The sequence below is a fragment of the Caretta caretta genome, chromosome 22 (genome assembly GCF_965140235.1).
Source record: "Caretta caretta isolate rCarCar2 chromosome 22, rCarCar1.hap1, whole genome shotgun sequence".
Classification (NCBI taxonomy): domain Eukaryota; kingdom Metazoa; phylum Chordata; order Testudines; family Cheloniidae; genus Caretta; species Caretta caretta.
In genome coordinates, this window is record NC_134227.1 from 8,192,699 (window position 1) to 8,211,000 (window position 18,302).

The following is an 18,302-nucleotide window of genomic DNA, read 5'->3' on the forward strand; positions in this document are numbered from 1 at the left end:
CTGCTGACTCATATCCAGCTTCTCGTCCACTGTCACCCCTAGGTCCTTTTCCGCAGAACTGCTGCCTAGCCATTCGGTCCCTAGTCTGTAGCTGTGCATTGGGTTCTTCCGTCCTAAGTGCAGGACCCTGCACTTATCCTTATTGAACCTCATCAGATTTCTTTTGGCCCAATCCTCCAATTTGTCTAGGTCCTTCTGTATCCTTTCCCTCCCCTCCAGCGTATCTACCACTCCTCCCAGTTTAGTATCATCCGCAAATTTGCTGAGAGTGCAATCCACACCATCCTCCAGATCATTTATGAAGATATTGAACAAAACCGGCCCCAGGACCGACCCTTGGGGCACTCCACTTGATACTGGCTGCCAACTAGACATGGAGCCATTGATCACTACCCGTTGAGCCCGACAATCTAGCCAGCTTTCTACCCACCTTATAGTGCATTCATCCCTCTGCTGTTCTAGTCCCCTGCTCTTTGGTACAGCTCTGAATCCGGTCATGAGCTCCCCCACAGCTCTGCTGATGTCCCACAATCTTGACCTGCAACACCCCTGCTAGTCCAATCCTGACCCGTCCCTTCCACACAGCTCTGCTCGTGTGCGTCAGTCCGGCCGTGCAGTGTTGACTCCACGTCAGATGGATCCTGCCTGTTTCATCCCATTGTGTCCTGTTACAAATGAACCCCGCCTCTGTTGTGGGAGGCCTGAACAAATTACTTGCACTCTTGTACCTTGCCACTAGCCTCGTTGTTCCCTCATAGATGAATGTGTCACTATGTCTATTCTCCATCACTGGCCATTTTAAAATCTAGATTGGAGGTTAGGCTAAAAGCTCTGCTCTAGGAATTATTTCGGGGCCGTTCTCTGGCCTGCGTCATACAGGAGGTAGGACAGATGGTCACCATGGTCCCTGCTGGCCTTGGAATCCATGACTATTTAAAAACCATTTTCGAATGTTTAACAATGAGCTGGTGAAGCTTGTACTTGTGAAATCGCCTCCCGCGCAGATCCCAGCTCTCAAACCTGAGGGGCTGAAACTGAAAAACTCCTTCCGGAGTGTCTCTGAACTCTTTAAATATTGAACCAAGTCTCTCCTCTCTTTTCCAGCGTTGAATGTTTCTATTTTTTCTCCACTTAGGCTGTGGGAGAGAGAAATTCATTCAAACTTCATGCTTTAATTCCCCGCCCCTCCCCACCTTCTCCCCTGCAGCAGCTGTACAAATATAAAAGGAGTACTAGTGGCACCTTAGAGACTAACCAATTTAGTCCTCCTTTTCTTTTTGCGAATACGGACTAACACGGCTGCTTCTCTGAAAGCTGTACAAATATAGTTCTTAACCAGCTGAACAAAGGTCAGACATAAAATAAAATACACCCCCCCCCCCAACCCCTCTCTGATAGCTCAGCCTGGATTCTGTAATGTTACTTAGAATCCTAGACTATCAGGGTTGGAAGAGACCTCAGGAGGTCATCTAGTCCAACCCCCTGCTCAAAGCAGGACCAACACCCACTAAAAATCAACATCCCCACTAAAACTACATCCCCCAGCCTGCCTGCCAGCTCCTTTCAGCTGGGGCTGGGTGAGTGGAGCTCCTCTTAGACCAGGGGTCGGCAACCTTTCAGAAGTGGTGTGCCGAGTCTTCATTCATTCATTCTAATTTAACGTTTCACGTGCCAGTAATACATTTTCACGTTTTTAGAAGGTCTCTTTCTATAAGTCTTTAATATATAACTGAACTATCGTTGTATGTAAAGTAAATAAGGTTTTTAAAAATGTTTCGGAAGCTTCATTTAAAATGAAATGAAAATGCAGAGCCCCCGGACCGGTGGCCAGGACCTGGGCGGTGTGAGTGTCACTGAAAATCCGCCTTTGGCGCCCGTGCCGTAGGTTGCCTACCCCGTCTTAGACACTGCAGAGTCCAACACCCCGCCACCCCCAAAACCAAACACATCTCTTCAGCCAGGTGACCACCGCGGTGGAGCAGAGTGACTGCACTGGCTTGGTGGCTGTTGGCACCCGGCATAGGCAGCCCCTAACCAGCGTGGCTCCTCCCGGATTGCGGGGAGGGGAGATCCTTGTCTCAGGAAGCTATTCTGCAAGGATGTGCATGGTAGGGAGATGCTTCCTACTGGGGCGGGGTAGAAACTGCTGTACAGCCACTCCAGCAGCAGGAGGGCAGGTGCCGTTGTGCCCTCTGCCAGGGATAAACAACTGTGATTCTACTTCCGGAGCCCCGCCTGCCTCGTTCTTCCAGGGCCTGGGCCTGGCTGAGACACAGACTGTGAGGTCACGTAACAACATCCAGGACTCAGCCCTTCAGCTGCCTGGTACAAAGCAGTGGCTATGGGGCAGAACGCACCCGTCACGCTGCCGTTCGAGGAGTGCTGGGTATGTCAGAATGCAGCTGCTGGACTGAAAGCGTTGAGGTTAGGGCATGCCTGGGTGTGTGGCTGAATGGGCTATATTGAGCTCTGCCGTGAGCAAGCCTGCCTTGGTAAACCTTAGAGGGGATCAGGGTCTTGCATGAGAGAAACCTTCTGTCCCTGCTGAATGATGTGACTCACACAGTACTTGTCCTTTCCAGGCATGCGTTCAGCCTCTGTGTGCCCTTCCTCAGAACTGCTTGTTTTGGATACTGATCTCCCACCTGTGTTCCAGGTAAAGGTGGACTTCTGGGATGATCTCTGTGCTCTGCAATATTTCAGATGTCTAGCAATTTGTGTACACAGTCAGTAATTGGGGTATGACCATGGGGTGATGTCAAGGCTGATTCCCCACTCTGGCACTTTGACTGCAGAAGGTGGGGGCCCGCAAGGATTCTAAAAATTAATACTGGCCACTCATAGAATCATAGAATATCAGGGTTGGAAGGGACCCCTGAAGGTCATCTAGTCCAACCCCCTGCTCAAAGCAGGACCAATCCCCAATTAAATCATCCCAGCCAGGGCTTTGTCAAGCCTGACCTTAAAAACCTCTAAGGAAGGAGATTCTACCACCTCCCTAGGTAACGCATTCCAGTGTTTCACCACCCTCCTAGTGAAAAAGTTTTTCCTAATATCCAACCTAAATCTCCCCCACTGCAACTTGAGACCATTACTCCTTGTTCTGTCCTCTTCTACCATTGAGAATAGTCTAGAACCATCCTCTCTGGAACCACCTCTTAGGTAGTTGAAAGCAGCTATCAAATCCCCCCTCATTCTTCTCTTCTGCAGACTGAACAATCCCAGTTCCCTCAGCCTCTCCTCATAAGTCATGTGTTCCAGACCCCTAATCATTTTTGTTGCCCTTCGCTGGACTCTCTCCAATTTATCCACATCCTTCTTGTAGTGTGGGGCCCAAAACTGGACACAGTACTCCAGATGAGGCCTCACCAATGCCGAATAGAGGGGAACGATCACGTCCCTCGATCTGCTCGCTATGCCCCTACTTATACATCCCAAAATGCCATTGGCCTTCTTGGCAACAAGGGCACACTGCTGACTCATATCCAGCTTCTCGTCCACTGTAACCCCTAGGTCCTTTTCCGCAGAACTGCTGCCTAGCCATTCGGTCCCTAGTCTGTAGCGGTGCATTGGGTTCCTCCGTCCTAAGTGCAGGACCCTGCACTTATCCTTACTGAACCTCATCAGATTTCTTTTGGCCCAATCCTCCAATTTGTCTAGGTCCCTCTGTATCCTATCCCTGCCCTCCAGTGTATCTACCACTCCTCCTAGTTTAGTATCATCCGCAAATTTGCTGAGAGTGCAATCCACACCATCCTCCAGATCATTTATGAAGATATTGAACTCCATACTTGTATTCAACTTCCAAGGTTAGAGCTTTTTTTAGATGCTGCCACCACCCAATTGCAAAAACCCCTTTGAGAGCCCAAGAAGGCGCACTTGGGAATTCCTTCCTGGGGTGTTCCCTCAAGCCCTTTCACCACCTCTGTGGGGAAGAGCTGAGAAGGAAATCAATTGTTGCCACCAGCTAATTAAACTGCATAAGAGGTGCATAAACCTCTTAGGGACACACAGATCCAGTCCTGTTCTTAAAAAAAGGTAAATTTTATTAAAAACAAAAAGAAAGAAAAGACATCTGGAGCTTAGGCTTTTTGATAGGTTTAAAAAACAACAATTACAAGGATTAAGCATCAAGATTGCTTCTTGAGCTCCAGTTTAAAGGTTACACGCAAAACAAAAGCACCTGGGGTGACCACAGAAGAGTCTACAAGCCATAAAGAAATAAAAGGAGGTAACCTGATCGCGTCTTCCTAGACATTCCCTGATCTACTGACATATCGGGGGTTTCAGATGAGTAGTTTCTAGGTAGGATCTGATGATTTTCATACCTCGTCCTTCCTGCTCTCCGGAAGAACAACACAGACCAACAAAGGGGAAGTTTTTTCCCAATTTTAAAAAGTTCTAGCCTTCCCATTGGCTCTTTTGGTCAGGTGCCCACTGCCTCCCTTTTACCTATGGACTTTTAAACCCTTTACAGGTAAAGCAAGTAGAGAGCAGCCACTAACAGGGATTTTATCGCTCGCTGGCTGGCTGGGTGCCCATAAAAGGGAGCTCCTCTCCCCCCCCCGCCCCTTATTTATCACAGGTGGTTACCCATAAGGGTTGGAGACTCCCACCCTATCTGCTGTCTGAATAATGTGTGTGCGTTGGAACAAGGCAAAGGTCAGCCAGCCCCCGAGGCAGGACCTCTGTGATTATCAATGCAAGAGACTCAGTGACTGCCCATGGGATGCTGGGCACCATGTGTTACTTTAGCCTGGTTTTTAAGGGGAACGCTCCCTAAGCAAGTCTCTCGTGACACCATAGACGTTTCAGTAGCATTAACTCAACCTATATGCCAGGTGCAGTCTGAAATTTCTAGTTATTTCTGTCTAAAAATACTGGCCTTGTAATTTAGTTCCAAAAACCTTTTCTGCAGCCCACAGCAGGGCTTTTTCCCTTGAAAAGGCAAATCTGTTTTAGTCAAGTGATGAACTGAAATTAACCAGAATTAATGCAGAGTAAAATGTGAGAACGTTAACCTCCCTTTACATTTGTGTTGCATTCTCTGGAAAATGCCTATATATTGTCTTTGCATACAGACTAACACGGCTGTTCCTCTGAAGCCTGTTTTTGGATTTCCTTTTTCACTTCTCCTCTAGAAATGCATGAAAGCAAAGGCTTTAGAACAGTGGTTCGCAACCAGGGGTATGCACACAGGTCTTCCGGGGGTACATCAACTCATCTAGAGATTTGCCTCGTTGTACAACAGGCTACATAAAAAGCACTAGTGAAGTCAGTACAAACTCAAATGTCCTACAGACAATGACTTGTTTGTCCTGCTCTATATACTATACTATACACTGAAATGTAAGTACAATATTTATATTCCAGATGATTTATTTTATAATTATATGGTAAAAATGAGAAAGTCTGTGCTTTTTCTGTCATAGTGAACTGTGACGCTTTTTTGCATTTTTATGTCTGATTCTGTAGGCAAGTAGTTTTTAAGTGAGGTGAAACTTGGGGGTATGCGAGACAAATCAGACTCCAGAAAGGGGTACAGTCATCTGGCAAGGTGGAGAGCCACTGGTTTAGAAGAGTCAGAGAGGACCCCAGGTTTGCACTTGCAATGGAAATGCACAAGTAGGAGATTTTTCTCCGCACAGCGACTTTAATTTATGCTTCACAGCATGCCCGAGACAGTCTGCACTCCCTATCCGGCCACCATGCACTGGCGGTGTGTGTATGTGTGAGCACTGGTGACCTCTGCTGGAGCAGGACAAATTAGTGGTGGTTCTAAGGGAGCTGCTCCTTTCTGCTTGCCAAGCGAGCACGGCTGGTGCTGGGTAGAGATGGGGCATTGATTAGGGCTGAGCTGTATTTCAGACAGTAAATCCATTATGCTAAGCTGATTTGTTTTCCTCGCTCGTCTAGCTGTATCCGTGTAGCCAATAAAGATGCCAGGCCACGTTCTGCTTGCGACAGGAGCACCTGTACCCTGACCCTAATTCCCACCGAGGCTGGGCACTTGCGGAGGGTTAGTAACTGGAGCAGCATTAACATCAAGGAGAACAACACTTGGCGGGGCTAGAGTGCCTCAGTTTCCCTCAGCGGGAAGCCCAAGGGCACAGAGTGAGTCCGTGCAGAGCCAGGAATAGGACCCAGGAGTTCTGACTCCAGTGCTCTGCTTTGACCGTTAGACGGTGTGTTTGCCATGCGTAACCATGGGATACCGCAAAACCTGTCTTCTCTGTGGGACTTGCCCATTCGCAATCATGGGCCATGACCTCAACAGCCAGTTGTTACCCTCCATCCCCTGGCCCTCTGACAGATTTCAACTTCTCTGAGACAAGCATTGCAAGCAGAAGCTAAGAGGGCGGGCAGGCTGCTGCAGCATGCAGCGGAAGAGCGAGTGTTAACTCGCTCTCCAAAGTGTAATGGGAGCTAGTTTGGCCCTTGTATCCATAGCCTCTTCCCCCTCCTTTATAAAATAGTTCTGGAGTAAGAGACCAGAGTGTGCTCAAGAGGAACTGTTAGCAATCAGCTACAGTATGGTATATCCTTGCTAATGGGGCCACTGGCCGGACTGAGACCTTAATGTTGATGGTGTTGACCAGCTGTTGTATCATGGAATCTTGTTACTTCAGTATTCCAGATGTGTAACCTGTTTGGGGACTGTTTTCACTGCAGTCCAGTCCAAGAAGTCCTCATAGCGGATCTCACATGTGCGTGCATGTGTTGTGAACGTATTAATGGGCTGTATTTATTAATGCCACGCTGAGGTTGAGATTGGAGCTTCCTGGAAGTCATATGAGGTTCCCAGAGCAGCTGTAACTCGGTGCGCCAGGGTGTTACAATGGGAGCTTTCATTGCATGACCGTCATAAGACACTGCGTAATGTGCAAGAGAAAGTTGGGTCTGAATACAAGTTAGCTCCCCTTGGGCTCTTGTTTTATCAGCTCCTCCCAAGGTAAGCAGAGTCCAGCTTGGTCATTGCTGCAGTGGGAACCTTGAGGGAACATGTCTAGCCTTCTAGGAAGAGCCGGCTGGTACCTGTTAAGTGGCACTCTTTCCTTCTGAGCCTGTACTGCACGCAGGGACCCTATGACGTGGCAGGGAGGGGTCGTCTTGGCAGATATGTAAAACCAAAGGCTGGAACTAAAGGTCCCAGGAGATTCAGAGGAACAGCTGAACAATAATGTTGTGCTGAAAATTACCCTAGGATGATTATTGGTGCCATTGTGGTGTGCAATAAAAGGTTTTATTGGCTCTTCCTTGACAATATTTGCATAACAGTTATGTGAGTAATACATTTCTGTGATTCCTGCTGACACGCTCCACTGACCAATGAAATGCAGCCGCTTCTGTGATGGATTCTGTGTCAGCTGATTGCCAGCTTGCAGCTGTGATAAACGGGTTCTTGGATGGGGCACCAGGTTGAGGAGGGCTTGGGTTCTATTCCTGGCTCTGCTAGTGATTTGCTATCACCTTGGTCACGTTGCTCACGTTTCTCTGTCTTGGTTTCCCTCTCTGTAAAATGGGGATAATGCTACCTTCACTTTGAGATCTAAGGATGAAAAATGCCACAAGTGCTTATTCAACCTCCTCCACATCTATCTTCCTCATCCTCGCCCTCCCGTTCTTTGGATTCTCTTGTCATTTACCCCCCTGCCTCTCTAATGTTAGCAAATCCCAGTGCTACAGGGATGAGGTCATATTCTGCATTTTCCCATGTGGTGTGTGCAGGCCGGCTATTTGTTCTTTGATGTGTGTGCCCAGACGGGGTCCTCTTTGCATTCCACACATGCTGCTGCCTCAGGGGCACCACACATCTTGCAGCCTGTCACTCAGGTAACAAATGCAGGCAGGAGCTGGAGTTGACTAGCAGCTGGCTCTAGGAACAACGTGTGATCAGAGTTTATGGAGCAGCCTCTGGGCTTGAGGGTTTGAATCCTGTTTTGAGTGGGTAAAAAGCAGAGCCCAGTTGGAATGAAGCTCAGGGTATGTTCCCCCTGCCTGGTTACAGTACATTGACTATATACAACACAGGAGGTGTTATAAGCTATTCGGTAACATCTCCTGTCCTTCACTGCTGCGGTGGGGACTTGAGCCAAACCTGCCCTGGGCTGCTCTGATGGAACCTCTGCTATCTGCTTCCTCTGGTGTTCTAAGCGTTCATGTTTGTCAGAGTGAACCTGGGATTTGCTAGGGGGAACTTCTGCTGTACTCTGAGGACTACGGAAAGGAGGCCGGCTTAGGTGGCTTTGCTTACGTTGTATTTTGCCTGGAATCCTTGCAAACCGTGCTCTATCCATACGTACCTTCCACATGTGTGTTGCACTCCTGAGTTGTTTGCCACTGAGACCTGGATAGCTGCATGTTTCCCTTAAGGGCTTACTGGTGATCTGGTCACCCCCTTGTTATAGACTCTTTACTTTGATGGCTGTTTGGTGTTCATGTGAAACAATCTGGGTTTCTTTCTTCTAGTGGCACAGGTCCACGTTCTTCTCCTATGCCTCCCTTAACTCCAGTCTTGGCAGGAAGACCAGAAGGAATGAGTTGAGTGTTTGGAACTCCTCTAGACGGGGTCCCTCCCAGGCTGTTCGAGCAGGGCTTTGTGGGGTGGGGTGTGTGTGTGTCTGTGTGTATGGAAAGCTGGCACTGTTGCGGTTCTCTGGCTTTCATTGCTCTCTGTCCATCCACAGGACAATTAAACTCCAGTGATGTCACTCTGAAACATTCCAGCAGCACTAAATGAGTTTCTCTGCTGTGGGCAAGCAACTGGAGAAGAGCTAAGCTGTGCGGTAATGGCTAGTGTGGGCAGGGGGCCTGGTTAATAAGATCATGCTCTCTTTGAGCTACTAATCGAATGGGCAGCTGATGGCAATGCGACAGATCTAATTCTAATCATGACTGTCGCAAAGGTACTGGATTGTAGAACGGGGGAGGCTTGCTGAGCGATCCGAGGAGCACTGCCTGGCAGGGTGGATAAATGGCTGGCTCACAAACGGGTTGTTGGATTGGGAGGACGTCAGGTGGCTCAGGATGTGATACGGAGACAGGATTCACACACTTGTCTAATGACCTTGAAGGCTAACTCTGCGCTGCCTACGTTTCTGGCCCTCTCCAAGCGGGGCGGTCTAGTAAACATAGATGATCTATTTAAAAATACGGGGAGGGGAGACACTGAAGTGGCACCCCATTCAGAGCAGGGAGATGAGGTTTGATGGGGTGGAGCGAGCCAGGGAAAGAACAACTCTCAGTGGAGACATAGAATTAGAGTCATCCAAAGCTCCACTCCCAAGGAGAATGAGGATGATGGTGGGCAACAAACTCACTGCATCCCACCACTTCTTTTCTGGAAATCCCGGATACCGCTGTGAGAAGCTGGCCTCATTTCATGCTGCACCATGGCTGCTGGGCCTTCCCTGCAGGGAAGACACTTGCTGGTCCTTCTTTGACTCTTACCTGTGTTTCTAAACTGGCTCTTGCAGTAACAGCTGTGATGAACGTGACCTCTAGATTAGCATCTGACAAGCTTTGCGTGACTCAGACTCATCGAGTCATGCAACACCCTGTGAAGTAGGTACATGATGATGATGATGTTTGTTGGATCCGTTTTACAGATGGGGAACCAGAGGCAGAGAGAGGTTAAAAGAGTAGTCCAAAGTGATTCAGTGGCCAGCTGGGCGCAGGAGTCCTGCTCTAACTACTAGGTGCTACTGCCTTCCATTGCTGACAAGGACAGCATGCAATAGCATGTAAGTGGGGCTGCAGTTCTCACTAAAACCTAAAAGTGGGAAGCGATGTTGCATGTCCCATTAGACTCCAAGAGGAGGAAGCAGAGCAATAGGAGTTAGGAACCCCCCCTGGAGGTCAGCTAAAGTTGGGATGGCTCACAAGGTAGTTATAGCAACCCCAGCAGAGGTGAGGAAAGTGAGAGAAGATGGTTGTTGATCGTAGTTAGGGAAGTCTTGGCCTACTGAAAGATGCTTTCTCCTTCACTGGTTTGTAATGTCCAGAGCAACTCTGCTTCCATTGTTTCCCTTAGCAGGCTAAATTCCAGTCCAAATAGATCCTGCCGCACCTTTGCCAGGACTCGCAATGGATGCCTATGGACCACAAGGTCAATCAACGGAGGCCAACATACCAGAGAGGTCCCCGTCCTCTCTAGTGCCGTGGGTATTAGCTGATTGCCCTGGGGGGATCTTAGCATCAGGATCCCCACAGCATCTCTAATGCTCCATGCACTGAGATGCTGATACATTACCAGAGACGCTGCACCGGGACTGTGCCTGCGGCTCTCCACAAGAGCAGCCTGCGGGTGCAGGGAAAGGAGGGTGTGTGTGCATAAAACTTTATGCCTAGGATCTGGTTCTTTTAATTCCTCTCTTAAACGTCCCAGAGTAGCAGAGGTCTGGGTCAGCAAGAGGGAACCCCTTGGGCCAAGACACAAAACTTACCAGAAGAAGCCAGGCAATTCAGCTCAGTTTGTTTTCCCTTGGGGCTCTTAAGTGTGCCATGCCCCTTTGATGAACTAGGTATAGCAGAGCATCTGACCTGTTTGTTGGAATCTAAGCAGAATCTAATTAAAATCTAAGCAGCCAGGAGGCAAGCAGGGCGTGTCGTTATTGCTATGGTAGATTAATATATGTAAACATCCTCTCGACAAGACTAGGCTAAGCCACCCTGGGCTGGGCAGTTTCAGGGTGACTCAAAATCAGCCAAAGAGTCTTTCAGCCTGCTGCTTACAGGTGGGGATGCAGCTTCTCACCAGCAGCACAGATGGCTCTGAGTTTCAGGCACCAGACGCCCCCTGATGATCTCCGGTAGCAGCTTCTGTTTCTGCTCAAGAGCTGGGATTGGTAGCATCTTCCAAGGTGAAATAACAAGCCCTGCATGGGGGCTCTGATTGGATTGCCCCTAATTGCACACGACTAGATCAAGGTAGCAGGAGCAATGGAAGAGATGGGGGGGGGGAATTGTCTGTTCAGAGGTTGAATTCACAGCTCAGCCGGTGTGTGGTGAGATGCATGGTGACATTCGTGTCCTCTAACTCCTCAGCCCCAGCACAGTGGGTTCTAGTGGCCCTGAATACAAGAAGCAATTAAGTGATGCACAATTTACTCCTGAGGGAATTCTGCGCCTAAAAATTTTGTGCACAATATTTTAAAATTCTGCAAGTTTTATTTGTCAATAAATAAATGCAGAGGCCACTGGCTGCATGAAAGTGGGAGATCACCCTGCAGCCCCACCACCACCACCCACCCCTGGGACACAGACTCAGCAGTGAGGCTGCACCCGACCCTGACACAGCACAAGACCTGGCCCTGCTCCTCTGTGCCAAGTGCACCAGGTGTGGGGCAGGCAGGCTCAACCAGGCAGGATCTAAATGTGAAGGGGCTCAGTGTGGGGTGAGAGGGTTCTGTGTGGGACAGTCTGGGTGCAGGCACCTCAGTGGGGGGATCTGGATGCACAGAGGCTCATTGGGAGTGGGGTTCCAGGTGCAGGGGCAATGAGACCCTGCATGGTTTTCAGGTGAAGGTGGTTGGGGCTCAGCGGAGGGGTCTGGGTGTAGGGGGTCTCAGCTGGGAGGTCTGGGTGCTGGGGGAGTGGGGTTGGGTGGGGGGCTGGGTGCAGCTTGTTAGAGGTCAGTGGCATGGGGGTCTGGATGTGGGGGCTCAGGGTGGTGCAGGGGGGTGGGGCTCATCAGGGTGGGGGTGTGAGTACAGGGAGCTCGGGGAGGGGCGGGGTAGTCTGGGTGAAAAGGCGGAGGTCTGGAGACAGGGGGTCTGGGTTCAGGGGGGCTCCACATGCAGTGGTTGAGGTTCAGTGGGGTAGGGTTTTGGGTATGGAGGGCTCGGGGGGTACGGGGTGAGGCTTGGTGGGTGTGTCTAGGTATGGGAGGTCTGGATGGACGGGGGAGCAGCTCCGGTACAGTGATCTCTCCCCCTGCAGGTGAGGAGCGATGGGGGCAGGAAGCAGGGGAGGATGCTGAGCTTCCTGCAGCTGGGGGAGGTTTCTGAGTGTGGGTCTGACGCAGCCCCAGCCACTCCTTTCAGGGGAAGAGGAAGTCCAGTCCTCTCCTGCCTCCAGCTCAGCCGGAACTAGCAGCTGATCCTGGCTCAGGATAGGAGCCACTGGCTAGGGTGTCCCCAGCTCCACAGTGATTTACCTCTCCGCCGGCTGCTCCGGGTGCCTGAAACGATGTATCTGCTCTGCTAGAGAGTGGTGCGTGACTGCTCTTGCAGCTTCCCTTTCCTTCCCTGCCAGAAAGTCATTTTTCTGCGGGGAAGCAAAGAAATCTGCAGGGGACATGAATTCTGCGCATGCACAGTGGGACGGAATTCCCCCGGCAGTAACAATTCCCTGTATGCCACTGCACTGAGTACTCCTCCTGTCTCTTGTCTTCCTTTGATAGGGGACGGAAGAGTGGGATTGTAAAGCCCCACCCTGCGGAGGCGCTGCCATCTCGGCTTTGGAATGAGGGGACGGACGTAAGTAGCCTCCTTTTCTCCCTCCCAGCTGTTACTTTTATTCTTTAACTTTCCTCCAAAGGAAAGGAGGGCAGAGCGGTGCAGATGTCGCTTTTGGCAGCACGAGAACGAAGCCACTGTGTGCTCTGAGTGCTAGGGCCGTGGTTCCATAAGTGACCCTGCTCCCCCTTAGTGCGATGGGAAGGGCCAGGTGGTCATGACCCCTGTGCATGAACCCCTGGGGTTGAGAACCCCTGCACTGGGGAATAACCAGTAATTGTGTTGCCTGGAAAGAAGGCCCCAACCACACGCTTTTCTTCCAGTAACTTTTCATCCTCTTCTTTTTTGATAATGGTTCTTCAGAACCTGTGACCCCATGGAAACGCCAGCCTTCTGTTTACTATTAGCATCTGGAAGGCACCCATCACCAGCAAAAAAACAACCATGGGCTCTGGGTCTGTGGGGTGTGAAAGCCAGCCTTGCCCTCCCTCCGAACTCCAGACTGATCGAACCTGGATTTGATCCTATTCTGTATTGTTTAGCGGCCCATGCATTGACCTGCTGGAGCAGGGACATCTACGTTCACATATGACAGCAAGGATGCAGAGAGACACCTCTCCCCCCGCCCCACCCCCCGACCCGTTCCACGTGAAAGTGATTTTACATATTTCGCTCTGTGTGAGGGGCAGTCAGACTGTGCAGGCTGCATGGTCCGTTTCTGAATAACAGGATCACAGAGCTGTCACTTGGCCCCTTGAGGATGCTTGCATGAGTGTTCTATGCAATTTCAGGTCAGATTAGTGACTTGCTGGGAAATTTAAATCATGAATCTAGTGCAGTCATTAAGGTGTGATTAATGCGTGCGCGTGCATGACCTTGGCGAACTCCCCGACAGCAAAGTAGCTGAGCAAAATGTTATCTGCTACCTCTGGCCAGTGAATTACTGAGTATCACGGTGAAATGCTTCCTTATTTCTGGTTTCAGAGTAGCAGCCGTGTTAGTCTGTATCCGTAAAAAGAAAAGGAGGACTTGTGGCACTTTAGAGACTAACCAATTTATTAGAGCATAAGCTTTTGTGAGCTACAGCTCACTTCATCGGATGCGTGCAGTGATAGCTCACCTTTCCTGGTCACTCTTGTTACAGCCTGTATGGTAATACCCATTGTTTCATGTTCTCTGTGTATATAAAATCTCCCCACTGTATTTTCCACTGCATGCATCCGATGAAGTGATCTGTAGCTCACGAAAGCTTATGCGCTAATAAATTTGTGCATCTCTAAGGTGCCACAAGACCTCCTGTTCTTTTTCCTTATTTCTGTTATTCATTAACAGAAATCATATGCAAATTCTTCCCTGGAAACAGGGTTTTACCGAATAGAACGGGTTGCGTCTGGCAAAAGATCTCCAGGTACAATCCCCTTGAGAGAAGCAGCAAGCGGCAGGGGGCACTCGCAAGGATGCATGGGCGTGGGTGGCTGTAGCAAGACTGGTTTTCTAGGGTAGTGGCAATTTCTCCCCTCTGCTCAGTGAGAGCAGAAGGTGGGCAGAACGCAATATTGAGCATCTGCGAGTGAGGTAGAATCCCGCTCCGGCTGAGCGAAAGGTGCCTGGAGAGGCAGTGCAGTTTCACTGCTGAACGGCGCAGAAGCGATGCTCATGTCACTTTGCTGTCGGGGAGTTCGCCAGGGTCACTACTGTGGAGTTTCACTGTGTGCAGTAATTAAAGTGAGCTAGACGGTGCAGTGACATTGGGGCGGGGTGGAAATGAGCTGCCATGTGGGGTACTGGTGAGCTGGCCTGAGTTCTGCGTCTCAGTGTGCAGTCTGAGAATCAGTTCAGCGATATACGGCGCCCTTGGTCTCTTTTCTCTGCTCCACCCCCGTTGGTCTGTGCTCTCTCCAGCTGCCCACTGTGCACAGGCTGCCCCCTTGGGGTTTGTCCTGTGGTGTCCTCTGAACACAACACGCAATGGTTATTGCATTTCCTTCCCAGCTTTCCTGCTGCTTGGGCTAACGCCAGCCGGTGTGCTCTGATCAGCGCCGATCACAGTCCACCTGCCTTGGCTCTGAGTCAGAGAAGTCCTTACCTATTTAGCAAACCACTTAAACTCACATCTGACTTTAGGAATGTGCCTAAGTCCCTTTGAAGTCAATGGGATTTAAGCAAATGCTTCAGAGCTTTGCTGAACTGGGTCTGCTGGGAGTGGAGGACTGATTCTTAAGCTGGCCCTGTTGGCTTTCAAACTGGGCAGAGACCTGTCCCTGTGAGGCCTCCTTATCACGCCTCATCCTTATCTGTGCTCTGATCCATCTGCGGTGTCAGGGCCCTATCTCTGTGCCATAGGTTGGCAACTGTCTAAGGGCCCCACCCGTGGACCAGGAGCCCATGGTGCTAGGCTCTGTACAAGAGAGGCAGACCCATTGTTTTGTAATCGCAGTGCCAAATCTAGTGTCAAAAGTGAGATGCTGTGACTGAGCCGAGGCTGCAGTTCTCCCTTCCCCTCCCTCAAATCACTGGCCTCTTCTAGACTAGTGTGCACTGTTGTAATGTCAGCCCAGCACACGGTACGCCCAAGGGAATCCACATTGTGGTGCCAAAAGGAACAATCCCAAGCTGTCACTCGTGCTGCTCTGACAATCGGTGGAACCAAAGGCAGGGAGCATTACATCCCTCAGAAATCTCTTCTGCTCCCTGCCCTTGGATGCTAACAGCAGCCGTAGTGTTACCTAGTGGTTAGAGCAGCATACTGCAACTCAGCACTCCTGGGTTCTGCTCTTTCCCTGCTATGTTATCATGAGCAAGTCACTGAAATCACTGCACAGCAGAAGTTACCCACCTGTAAAATGAGTGGAGCAGCCTGTTCCTGCTTCGCAGGGGTGTTAATGAATAAATGAATGTAAATTGCTTTAAGATGCCCAGATGGAGGTCTCTCTGGAATGGCAAAGTGTTATTGCTATGGCTCCCTTCAGTGCCGCAAACAGCTTGGAAGTGTCAGGAACATAAAAGTACGTCTCCAATAACTCAAACTGCGCCTAAGCCAGATCCAGCTGCAGCCTGCACCGGGGAAACTTCCACCTCTGGAACTATTCTGATATAGCTACAGGGGCTAGGGGTGGGGAACCCCTACAGCTATACAGGGTGGGAGGGAGCCTTTAATGTAGACCCCCCCTGGAGCACTGCAAAACGGACCTACCCTAGCAACTTCCATCGCAGTTTGCACTTGTCACCTTCTGGGTGTAAAACAACCCAGTGTAGATAGAGCTTTCCTGTATAGATCAGGGTGTTGGGGCCAGGAGAGCCACTGATCATCTTGCTGCTAGCCAGTCTCTGCCACTCTAGAGGAGAGCGAAGAGACCCCTTAATTCTCATGTTTCTTGTGTGGAGGTAGGGGAAGACTCAATGGCAAACATCAATTCAGCTCTAGTTTGTAGTGGAGCGATTAATGTGCCAGAGGAGAGGACTGATTTCAGGTGGCAACGAGGCTACAGGACTAGGTGAGCCCTTAACCAAGAACCTGTTCTCCTGCAAATTTCATAGATAATAAAGACCAAGGGTTTTATTAATGTTGTCTTTGTATTAATGAAGACCAAAAGCTTCAAGTACATGGAGCATAGCAACAGGATGATGCAGTGCACTCGGCACTCCCAGACAAGAAAATCAGGGCTCTTCCCCGACTTTGTCCTTTTCCCTGAGGTGTAGTATGTCTCTTAAAGCAACACAAAACAAAAATAAAGCAAAACTGTGATTATTCATAGAGACCTGGGAGGGAAGCTCAAATGCATTGTTGGGCCATTGATCTGCTCAGCCAATAGGGATTTAGGCTGAATTCCAGTTCAGAGGCTCTGAAACCTGCTCTTGACAAACCCTTTTCCTTCCCATTGGGTGGATTTTAGAGGTGTGAATGTTTTTGTTTCCAGTGACAGCTGAACAGAAACGTGACCTACTTTTACGCACTGCCACTGTGCTTAACTATACAGACTGAGTTTCTGCTGGATCTCTTTGGGGGCCAAACCACAAGAAGGGGTGAAATGCACCATGTCTGTGGTTATGCAATTGTGTTAGCTGGTGCCTGCACCACCACCCAAGTGGAGTTGGTTTACAGGAGTGCTCTCGCTATTTTGGGGAAGCTCCCCAGCTTTGACGTGACGTAATGCACTGAGAACTGTGAGCACAGAGTGGAATCTAAAGGGTGGGTGAAGGTGACTTGAGTATTCCTCTGTCTCCTTAAACGAGAATGAATGTAAGGTCTGGGTGTGTTGGGCTTGGAGAGGAGGGATGTGATCCGTGAAGGGTCTCAGCATTTATCTCTGCTTTGGAAAGCTGTGATCTTCTGGAAATTAACTTATCAATGAAATACAATGAAGCATGTTTTGACTGCCTGACACTTGTAAGCAGCATCATGTACTCTTGACTCAAACCTGTACAAGGTTGGGAGGAGTGGAGGAGATGAGTGTTCTTGCCAGATCAGTTTAATTAAATAACTGGTATCTGCATAGCCATTAATGTGCATGACAGGAGGTGGGACAGTAGAAATATATTTTAAGGTGACTTGTTCTCTTTAAACGGTAAGTTTGCATTTATTAAAACTGCTGCTTGCTCATATAAATTACTCTGGGATGCTTCTCTGGAAGACGTTACCTTTGAAAGCCCAACCTTAGGGTGTTGCTGATTCCCTCCCCACCGAAATCTCCTAGGTTCCACCCAGTGATCATCCTTGTTACCCTCACGTAACAGCAGGGAGCAGGGCTGGGCCTCCTGGTGCTTTTGCCACGAGCCCTCTCCCTCTGAATTGAAGCCCCTGAATTGAGGTGAGTTCAGCTCAGTCCCAGGGTCTCAACTTGCTCGGGGGTCAGGCTCCCACCTAGCTATCTCCTGCCATCCCATGGAGAGAAACAGACCTGGATTGTGTGTCTCTGATCCCTGGGGCATGCCGTGTTAAGTCTAAAACTTTTTCTGTCGGGGCTTAAACCCAGCTCAGTAACGATCTCTCTCGCTGCCATCCTGAGTATTCTGTTGCATTACAATATGGAGAATGCCAGCATTGTAAGGGTTAACCACCAGCTGTTCCCTCTTTGGGGAGAGGATAAAAGTTTGGCACCCTCGGTCCACTGATCCGGAACCGGAGGGTCGTGTCTGCCCCTCTGTTACAGACAACCTGCTGCAGCCAATCGAAACTCAGGCCTGTTCAAATCGCTGTGTGTGTGTGTCTGTCTCTGCTGTGAAATATCCCCAGTGGGTGACTCCCAAAGCCATACAGGCCAGCCCGTAAACAGGGCAACGAGGCAACGGTGATAAACACAGAGGGAGTATCCAGGGGCAGGTGGAGAGACGAGGTAACTGGAGTCCCTGAGTAAACACCTGCCTGGCTGGAGGCGTGCGGAGATTAAGAGGACAGCCCTTGGAATTAGTGGAGTTTGATGTGCAGGTGGTGAAAGCCGCAGGTAGGAGAAACCACACATCTGTCTGGGAGTGCTGCAGGGGGTCGCTGTGGGGAGATGGGATGGTGATCGTGAAGGTCAGATCTTTAGGAAATCCAGGTAGTTACAAAACCCCAGGTAGTGAGGGAGGGGAGGCTTAATAGTAGGGATCCCCTTGATCAGCTTTTCATCAGGTGGCTAGGTCTCTGTATGTGCTCTGTAGAGCCCCCCCAATCCAAGGGCTAAATTAGTATGTTCCTTCTCTAACCTAGTCCTTGAGTATGACCCGTGTGCCAAGGTCTGTTAGCCCATGACCCTACCCCCAAAGAGCTTTCGCCTGGCAAGGACTAATCAGCCACACTTCTAAAAGTGGCCTCTGATTAGGGGAGCCCAGCTTGAGGCCCCTTTGTGAGGTGCTGAGCACCTG

At 49.9% G+C, this 18,302-nt stretch overlaps 1 protein-coding gene across 11 annotated transcripts in view; it reads left to right on the top strand.

The window, feature by feature from the left end:
- The window catches only part of ST3GAL4 (ST3 beta-galactoside alpha-2,3-sialyltransferase 4), a 174,009-nt gene that overhangs the window by 86,983 nt on the left and 68,724 nt on the right, over positions 1–18,302 (top strand). For 8 of the 11 annotated variants that reach the window (XM_048827644.2, XM_048827641.2, XM_075122158.1 and 5 more), the window contains one exon: positions 12,404–12,479. The exons of the other annotated variants lie outside the window; for them this stretch is intronic. The gene's annotated coding sequence lies outside the window, so the exon portion shown is untranslated. Of the gene's footprint in view, positions 1–12,403; positions 12,480–18,302 lie in introns of those variants that run through there. 11 annotated transcript variants of the gene reach the window in all.